Genomic DNA, 8,284 nt, shown 5'->3' on the forward strand with positions numbered 1-8,284 from the left:
GAAGAGTCTCCATAGAGCTATTATAGGTCTATGTAGCTCTGGGGTACACAGAGCCTTGCATATCACTGTTACAATCCAAGCTTGCCTTAATATCCTTGTGCATATATCTGTAGGCACTCTTTTAATTATTTTCATGAGACAAAATGTTTAGAAGTAGAGTAGCTGAATCAATGAATATGTACATATTAATTTTGATACAATTTACTAATTGTGATCTAGAAATGTCACAATTTAAATCCTTCAAATAAATTTTATACTTATTTATATCTTGTTACTGGTGAAACTGGATATCTTTTCTTATATCTGGTGGCCATTTATACCTAGTACATGATAAATGGCCACTAAATATTTATGGAATGAATGAATTTACATGTTAATTGCTCTGTTGTTGTAAGCACTGACATTTTTCTCATTTTTATTGACTTATTTAAAGTTATCCTACAGCAAAGATAATATCCTCTCTTTTTTCCTTTTTTCAATTTTGCTGATTATTAAAATTACAGTGAGAGGGGTTTAGGCATTTGGCTTAGTGATTCTAGAAGTTAAGATGTCAGCTAAGGTACTCAAATCCCAAATCAGAATACGTGAGTTTTACACTTAACTCCTGTCCTTGATTCCAGTTTCCCGCTGAATGGAGATCCTGTGAGGCAGCAATGATGGCTCATGTAACTGGATTCCTGCCACCCATGTTGGAATACTGGATTGAGTTTCCAGCTGGCTTTAGTCCAACCCAGCCCAGGTTATTGCGGGCATTTGGCCCTGACACTACAAATCAGAGCTGTCTCTGAGTGTCTCCCTATCTCTCTTCATTTCAAATAAATTTTTAAAAATTCATGATGGGATTTCTGTTTAGACATATTTTGAAATTTTAAGCTGTTATATCTATAAATTTATTATTCTATCCTCTTTTGTTATCCTACAATAGATGCCATTATGCTAAAAATAAATAAAATATTCACCTACACTTTTTAATACTTGTGAAATACTTGAGGGATAATCACTTTTCATGAAACAAATTCTGAGTTTCCTTATAATTTAATCCAAAAAAGATTGATACAAACAAAATCAAGGAAAGCATTTTTTTGTAAGTGAACTCAACTACCAATTAACAATTATGACAATTGTCTTAAATAAACACTTTAGTTTCACATACACAACATTTTGCCTTGACTAGTCTACTGTCAAAGTTCTTTATTTGATAATTTTCCTCTTTAAACGCTGATCTCTAGCTGTTTGGTTTCTAAGTGTGTATGTGATAAAATAGTCTCATCAAATGGCTATAGCAACTGAATTTTCTAGAAGGGCAGGATTAGGTTTGGTGGCGATATCAATTAATTTCATAGTACAGGCAGAGAGACCACATTGCTAAAACTCCTGCATGGCATACACCAAATCACAACTGTGATCCTGAATTGCAAGTATTATATGTTTAGGAAGTACCTAAAGGACAATTGAAGGTATTCAAATTTTGTTTCATATTTGGAGGTGCAACAAAGGTAAATTGATAAGCAAGCAAGAAAATGCAAAGTTTACTGGTTTTTAACTCTGACAATATGTGCACAGGGAAGTTTTGTACTGAAAAGAGAACAGGTGTACAAATGTGGTATAATCACTCAAGTGTATAAAAGGCCACCCCAAACAGTAAAAGTGTTAAGCATATATTTTTCTTCTTAGCAGCAGTTGAGAAATGAACTATTTAAAGTTTAGTCTCCAAAGAGAAAAAAAAAAATTAGGCTGAGTTCAATCCCTGATGAACATTATTTCTCTACATCCCACCCTTCAAACACCTGTCCATGTTATTGTTCAAGCATTATTTTTTACTACATCACCTTCTTTATAGAAACGAACTTTACCAGTATGGTTATTGGAGTTTGTCAGCCATCTTGATACTATGAAGTCAGCACCTCAAAAGAAAAGGTGAGATTTTATCTTGTTTTTATAGGGCGTACAGAATATACAGGAAGCTTTGGGCAACTAAGTTCTTTTTGGAACCATTAACTGCACGTTGAGACTGGGTCTATATGAGAGCTGTAGGGGTGGAAGTATTCTCTGATAACTAGCTTTCTAGGCTGAGGACAGTGAGAACAATGAAAACAAGAGAAAAGTGAGCCTGATGGGGATCAAAGAGCAATGCAAATCTACTAGACAAGCCATATTAAAATAAACACACACACACACACACACACAACTAAGTGAATATATCTTTTAGAAAAGCGGAATTATTGCACTGGATGGTTAAAATTAAAAATTGGTTACATTTTTCAACATTGAGAACTGAGAGAAAGAGGAGCTGATGAGTTTAAAGAGAGGTTAAAAAAAAAAAAACATCTTTAAGTTAATTGGTGACCTTTTATACCACATGCATATGTTCAAACATTACCAGTGAACTTCTACTTGCCATGTCATAACAGTGGTTGAAGACTACATTTATTGGTATAGTTATTTTTCTTTTTTTTAAGATTTATTTTATTTATTTGAAAGACAGAGTTACAGAGAGAGCTAGAGCAAGAGAGAGAGAGAGAGAGAGAGAGACGGAGAGAGATCTTCTACCCGCTAGTTCTCTCCCCAGATGGCCGCAATGGCTGGAGCTACTCTGATCCAAAGCCAGGTGCCAGGCGTTTCTTCTGGGTCTCCCATGCAGGTGCAGGGGCCCATCCTTGGGCCATCTTCTATTGCTTTCCCAAGCCATAGCAGAGCTAGATCAGAAGTGTAGCAGCCGGGACTCAAACGGGCACCCATATGGGATGCTGTTGCTGCAGGCTGGGGCTTTAACCTGCTGAGCCACGGCACCAGCCCCTAAAATTATTTTTCTAGATTGAGTTTCATGTTATAGTTTTGCAAAGCCAAAATTAAAGAAAACAAAGTAGATACACATTTAACAGTTGAAAATAGACCTATTTGTTTAATGCTAACTTTACTCTAGGTTGAGTAAATACTTGAGCTGCATATCTCAGCTTTGACCCTCAGTAGTACAGAAAAAAAAAAGCAGATTAATAAAAAGATGTTTTGACTCTGTCATCATGGATTGCTTAAAACTTTCAAATGTCACTGAATCAGCATTTGTTTCAGCTTTGCTGACCTTTTAAAGCCACTAAAGATTATGTGAGTAGTGCCTGGAGGCGTTACATCCTTGTTCAAAAATCTGCAGGAAACCCAACAGACCGAGTTTATTTGGTGCTAGATAGCAATCCTGAAGCACACCAGGGTTAAAAGCTGCTGTCCAGTTGAGCTTTTCTTTTAGTTTCTTTCATTGTTCAGCATAGTAATAAGATTTAAAACCAAGGAAGCAGTTTTCAAAATGATATTCAGTTTTCTATCATATAATCCTGTTAGGTTTTCTTGTGTTCAAAGGATACAGTCTAATGGCCATAGATTATTATCTTGCCCTCTATTCAGAGGACCCTATGAACACTACTCCAGGAAATAAATTAATGAGATTATGGCTCTAAATCACAGTAGTTCGCTATTGACATTTAGATTTAGCACATAATTTATTGTAAACAAAGACCTGAGCTTGAAATAACCTATGGTCAGTGAAAAGTTTATCTTGAAGAGAAGATAAGGATTTTAAGCTTCAGAAAGCATTTTTGTCTTTGCTGAAGGGACCAGAAAGTAGCTGTCATTTTCACTAGGACAAATGGATTAAGTAGAGAAATCATAGTGGAAAGATTATTGCCCTGAAAGCAGACTCTGGGTATCTTAAATTCTGTGAAGATTAAAATCATATGTCTTTTTATAGATTACATAGCCTGCTGCTGAGGCTACATGATATTGGGAAAAACAGCTTGTGAAAGAGAGCTGGGAGACGGCTAAGGCCTTGATTCCAGTTGGCAGTTAATAGATATGGAACACCAGAAAAACAGCATGCCATTTTTAAGGAAATTCTGAAGAAAAAATGGAAACATAGGAAAACCTTCAAATCATAGTTATTATGCTGGGGTTATATCAAAACTATACAAAAATAAACATCTATGTGGAGCCCATTTTCCTCAAAAGTATAGTTTCTCATTGTAAATGAATCCCTTTTATTATTCCAGGTAACGACTCATTAAGACTTGCTTGAACAATTTGCAATTTTATAAAATTGAAGAGTAAGTTTTGGTGTATATATATAAAACTTTATATATGATACAAACAACTGCTAGTGGGAAGCGATTTTAAAGAGGAAATTGACCCCCCCCCCCCAAAAAAAAAAGACATGCAGCAAAAATCTCATTTCCTAGTGAGGTGAGGGAGTGGATTATTAAATGTCCTCCAGGCTCTAGACTAGTACCTAGAGAAGCATTCAACATATAGGTTTGTGGGGCCGGCCATGTGGCATAGTGGGTAAAGTTGCCACCTGCAGTGCCAGCATCCCATGTGGGCGCAGGTTTGATTCCTGGCTGCTCCACTTTTGATCCAGCTCTCTGCTGTGGCCTGGGAAAGCAGTACAAGATGGCCCAAGTCCTTGGGCCCTTGCACCTACGTGGGAGACCCAGAGGAGGCTCCTGGCTCCTGGCTCCTGGCTTCGGATCAGTGCAGTTCCAGCCATTGATGGCCACTGGGGAGTTGCTGATGGAAGATCTCTCTCTCTCTCTCTCTCTCTATTTCTCTCTCTCTCTCTCTCTCTGCCTCTCCTTCTCTCTGTGTAACTGACTTTCAAACAAATAAATAAATCTTAAAAAATCAAAAGTACAGGCATGTATAAAGTGCACAAAGTGAAAAAGTTTTACTTAAAAGGAGAGAAAGCAAACACACACACACACACACACACACACATACACACACACCTCTGCCCTATACAGAGAAATACCAGACAGGAGTGGGTAGTGGGCCCAATGGGAGAAAGTGGGGGGAGGGCAAACAGAGAGTAGCCCATCACCTCCTCAGTCTCAGGAGGAAGACAGAGATGCTCCCAGTTGTTGGCCTCTTTTATGAGGTCAGCAAGGGTGCCTCCATAGGCACAAAGCCACCTGGAAATTCTATGCTACTTCCATAAAATTTGAAATGGATCTTAATATACATTTTTCAGTGGTGCCTTTCTCCGAAGTCCTAGATGAAAACTTGAATTCCAGGAAAGGGGACATGCATTTTGCTTGACAAGTAGGAAGATAGTATTACACATTGGTGGAGGAGGGGCACTTGTGACTTGCAGGTACTTCCAGCTTAGCAGATATTAAACTAATTGCCTGCTTATCCCACATCACTGTATTGGAATCATACTATGAAAGATGCAGTTTAGGATGGGAGAGTGAATACTTGGTAAAGTGAATTTGATGCCTATGACATATTTCAAAGAAATAGTGAATAGGATGGATAAGTTATGCACTAAGCATGTATGAAATAAGCTAAACTAGGAACTTTTTTTGAGTGATTTATGCAGTCTGAGGACCATTTATGAATTGCTCAAAAAGAAGAATGAGAAATAAAGTAGAAGGAGGCAGTTCATACATTGTAAGGAACTTTGGGGGGGAAATGGTATCTACTGAAAATTATAATAAAGTTATACTGTATGGTAGCCTTTACCATTGTCTAATATGATATCTTTAGTAAAATATGCTTTCTAATTAGTTATAGAATTGAATGCTTTCCTTTTGTGAAACAGTAAGATATCAAGTATACTTTGAGGGTGAGAATGGAGTGAGAATTGAGGTCCCACCCAGAAAGATCCAATTATAGATGGGTTTCACCCATGGACGTTAGCCTTTAGGGGCTGTAGCAAGTTGTGGAATACTCTGTTGCTCATTGTGTTGCACAGAATGTGGCTTATCTTTTGTGTTTCTGCTCAATGAAGTATTCATTTATTTCATCTTATGTTCATTATTTAAACAACTTTTTCAGGTATAATTAACATACAAATATTTGACATACATGGGCATATGTATTATTTGTTTTGGATAAATGCATAAGAATAGAATGGATAAACTATAGGGTAGATGAATGCTTACAATTATAAGAAACTGCCAGAGTGCTTTCCTACGCATCTGTACCATTTCATATCCCGCGTTAGCAGCGTATGAGAGCTTCCATTCCGCCACAAAAGAAGCCATTTTCACCCCAGGCCTCCACTGGGAAATTACTTTTTTACTTTTGCAACCAAACAAGGGGAGCACAATAAAGCTAGCATGTATTCACACAACAGTAGATAATGTACTAAGCAGAAAGAAGGCTGATTAAGGAGAGAAAATAAACACATATAGAGCATACCGTTTAGAAAGGGAGAACTGTTCCAATCTGAATGAGTAAAATAAGCAATCCACAAGCAATGGAGGTGACATTTAAAAAGATATGTGGAGGGGAGACTGTTAGACCTACGTGAAGCAATTAATGATAAATGCTAGGGAGCCTGACTGCTGAGGACATATTTTTTGCTCTGCCACTTCTGGTGGGCAAAGGGTTTGACTTCTCTATATGTCAATTTCTCATCTGTAAAATATAGATAAAATATCTGATATAATACTGATAATAATGAGGAGAAGAAGAAGAACAATAATGCAATGACTCCATGAGAAGTGTAAGTAAACTTGTGTCAAACCTTTAGAAAAGTGCTTGGCCTGTGAAAGGGCTCCACAAGTTTAGCTCTTAAATGTTACTAAAACAGGTAAATAAAAGAAAGAGAGTACTGTATTCAGTTATTCCTATTTAAAATTAGATTTCAAAGGAAATCAATGGACTTAAAAGCCATGCTTTGTTTAAAAATTGTTTAGTTATTAAAATGTATTTAATACGTCAAGACCCAAGTGTAAAGAACTCTGCAAATAACATTCTTTATTGGCGATAGAGAAGATATATTCCTTTCCCTCTAACAGCAAGGCCAGGATATCAGTTACAGTCTTAGAAGTCTAGTGGGTGATCACATTAATAAAAGCCTGCTACTAAAGAATTATTAAGAGGGGCTGGCATTGTGGCACAGTAGTTTAAACCTCCATCTGCCATGCTGCCATCTCATAATGGGTGCTGGCTCAAGTTCCCGCTACTCCACTTTCAATCTAGCACCATGCTAATGCACCTGGAAAGCAACAGAAGATGGCCCAAGAGCTTAAGGCCACTGTCACCCATGTGGGAAATTATATCTTTAGTTAAAATATGATTAGTTTCTGACTCATGGCCTTGGCCTGGGTCAGTCCTGGCCATTGCAGCCCTTTGGGGAGTGAACCAGAGAATGTAAGACCTCTCTCTGTCTCTGTCTCTATGTAACTCTGCCTCTCAAATAAATACATAAAATCTTTAAAAGAAAAAAAAAATAAATTGCAATTCTAAGCATTCTAGTCATTATTATTATATAGGAGAGAACATGAAAGAAGGTAGGATAAATTCTGCTTAGCAATAAAAAATTATCCAGTAGCTCCTTTCTTAATAATTCAATTTTAAAATATTTATTTATTTGAAAGGCAGAGTTACACAGACAGAGAGAGGGAAATATTTTACAATTCTCTGGTTCACTCCCCAAAGGAGTGCAATGGTCAGAGCTGACCCAGGCCAAAGCCAGGAGCCAGGAGCTTCTTGCGTGTCTCCCACGTGGGTATAGGAGCCCAAGCACTTGGGCCATCTTCTGCTGCTTTCCCAGGCCATAGCAGAGAGCTGGATCGGAAGAAGAGCAGCTGAGACATGAACTGACGCCCATATGCCATGCTGGTGCCGCAGGTGGATGTTTAGCCTACTATGCTACGGTGCTTGCTCTGGCTCCCTAGAATTACATTTTCAATACTGTTTTGTCTCTAGGGCTCTGGATATAATTTACATTCTGTCATTGTGATTCAATCACATGAGATCTGGAAGGCAGAAAGGAAGCAGAAGCGATTTTTCCTCCAGCAGTAGTGGGTTTCTAAGATGTAAGATTTCCAAAGGAGCCAGAATATATCTTTCACTGTCAGTTCTCAGTTTGAGGGTTGAGGGATAGTCTTAACCTTAGCAATCATTTCCGCCAATTCTTTATTGCTAGATAGAAATAGCAACTTCCTGATCATCAAGCATAATTGAGGTGGTATGGACTAAAAGTTACATCAGCCATCTGATATTCACTTCTTCAATGTTTCCCATCACTTTATAAACACAGAACCCCTGGTAATAGATCTCCTGGCACTTGAAATGCATAAAATGGTTCCTAATTTTCTGAACTAAATCCTAACTGCTGCTGGGAATTGCCAAAGTTTAGCTTTTCTAAACTGTACCTGGGAGAGTGGGTGTCTTGCCCAGCACTTAAGATACCCATGTTCCATTTTGGAGTACTTGGGTTCAGTTCTCAGCTCTGGTTCCTTACTCCTGCTAATGTCTAGTTTAAACATTCTCCTTTTAAAGATTGTTT

Source organism: Oryctolagus cuniculus, chromosome X (genome assembly GCF_051225735.1).
Source record: "Oryctolagus cuniculus isolate XC-2025 breed Fujian yellow rabbit chromosome X, ASM5122573v1, whole genome shotgun sequence".
In the NCBI taxonomy this organism is placed as follows: domain Eukaryota; kingdom Metazoa; phylum Chordata; class Mammalia; order Lagomorpha; family Leporidae; genus Oryctolagus; species Oryctolagus cuniculus.